Source organism: Schistocerca cancellata, chromosome 3, assembly GCF_023864275.1.
Source record: "Schistocerca cancellata isolate TAMUIC-IGC-003103 chromosome 3, iqSchCanc2.1, whole genome shotgun sequence".
Lineage (NCBI taxonomy): Eukaryota > Metazoa > Arthropoda > Insecta > Orthoptera > Acrididae > Schistocerca > Schistocerca cancellata.
In genome coordinates this window covers 836,592,305-836,594,386 of record NC_064628.1, presented here as the reverse complement: position 1 = coordinate 836,594,386, position 2,082 = coordinate 836,592,305, and the positions used below count along the sequence as shown (strand labels likewise).

The 2,082-nt window shown below is 47.6% G+C and overlaps 1 pseudogene; it reads right to left on the bottom strand.

Moving 5' to 3' along the window:
• Positions 1-813: 813 nt before the first annotated feature.
• Positions 814-931, bottom strand: LOC126177433 (5S ribosomal RNA; annotated as a pseudogene).
• Positions 932-2,082: the final 1,151 nt, after the last annotated feature.

Genomic DNA, 2,082 nt, shown 5'->3' with positions numbered 1-2,082 from the left:
AGAGAAATGGGAAATAGTTCCATGATTGAGAAGGCAATACAACGATCACAGGGTGTGATAATCTCTATGCTTATCAGCACGTAGCTATGTGAGGCAGTAGTGTTATGATCGAAATAGCGTTCATCATAAATGTATCGCACACAAGCATTCATCGCAGGTTCCAGCCGACGTGAGCTCTCATACTGAAGTCCTTGGAGAATAGGGTCACCATAATCAAGGATAGCGGGCTTTACTGACTCTACGAGTTTCTTTTTGAGTTACAGAGGAACTACTTTATATTTTTGTGATAGATGAAACGATGCCGTCATCTTCTTGCCGAGATAATGAACGCAGTTCACATTCGTGTGACTTAAAGCTGCTTCGAATCTGTTCAGAAACTTTTTCTTGTTTTGTTCGTCATGTGACTTGGTATTCGCAAAGCAGACGAATGTGGGTACTGTTGCGAAGTTGCCAGGAGACATATGACACGGAATGTTAAGATTTGTCCGTTATTTGTGGCAGTTAGCAACCCAGTTAAAGTAGTAGCGAAAGGAAGTAACAAGATACAATTGTTGCAGCAAAATTAGAATTGATTTCCAAAGCATCTAAAACTAAAACTAAACTTAAATCTGTCCGAACACACCATGAAGGCCGAACGGTACTGACCGGCCGCCGTGTCATCCTCAGGCTACAGGCGTCACTGGAAGCGGATATGGAGGGGCATGTGGTCAGCACTCCGCTCTCACGGTGTATGTCAGTTTACGAGACCGGAGCCGCTACTTCTCTATCAAGTAGCTCCTCAGTTTACCTCACAAGGGCTGAGTGCACCCCGCTTGCCAACAGCGCTCGGCAAACCGGATGGTCACCCATCCAAGTGCTAGCCCAGCCCGACAGCGCTTGACTTCGGTGATCTGACGGGAACCGATGTTACCACTACGGCAAGGCCGTTGGCTTCAAAGCAGCTACTGTATTAAAAAAGTGACCATTCTACAACTATGCGGACAAGGCATTGCTTGCAGACTGCTGCAGTAAACACACTCGCATTGCATAGTCATAGGTGAGGTAGGTGACTTGCAGTGTGAAAGATGAGAGTGCGGCAGCTTATATGTATGAAATGACCCCCACTGTATCAAAAGAGTTTATTTTGCTAATTCAGGGTAATATCTTAAGTGGGAATTATCCAGAATATTTCATAGAGATTACAAAAAAAAGTCAAGCAAATTGAGCAGGAGAAATAAATTCGACACCTGCAAATAACTGTTATGTCAACAGAGTTGCAAAATACACTCCTGGAAATTGAAATAAGAACACCGTGAATTCATTGTCCCAGGAAGGGGAAACTTTATTGACAAAAATGTTCAAATGGCTCTGAGCACTATGGGACTCAACAGCTTAGGTCATAAGTCTCCTAGAACTTAGAACTACTTAAACCTAACTAACCTAAGGACATCACACACACCCATGCCCGAGGCAGGATTCGAACCTGCGACCGTAGCAGTCCCGCGGTTCCGGACTGCAGCGCCAGAACCGCTAGACCACCGCGGCCGGCTTTATTGACACATTCCTGGGGTCAGATACATCACATGATCACACTGACAGAACCACAGGCACATAGACACAGGCAACAGAGCATGCACAATGTCGGCACTAGTACAGTGTATATCCACCTTTCGCAGCAATGCAGGCTGCTATTCTCCCATGGAGACGATCGTAGAGATGCTGGATGTAGTCCTGTGGAACGGCTTGCCATGCCATTTCCACCTGGCGCCTCAGTTGGACCAGCGTTCGTGCTGGACGCGCAGACCGCGTGAGACGACGCTTCATCCAGTCCCAAACATGCTCAATGGGGGACAGATCCGGAGATCTTGCTGGCCAGGGTAGTTGACTTACACCTTCTAGAGCACGTTGGGTGGCACGGGATACATGCGGACGTGCATTGTCCTGTTGGAACAGCAAGTTCCCTTGCCGGTCTAGGAATGGTAGAACGATGGGTTCGATGACGGTTTGGATGTACCGTGCACTATTCAGTGTCCCCTCGACGATCACCAGTGGTGTACGGCCAGTGTAGGAGATCGCTCCCCACACCATGATGCCGGGTGTTGG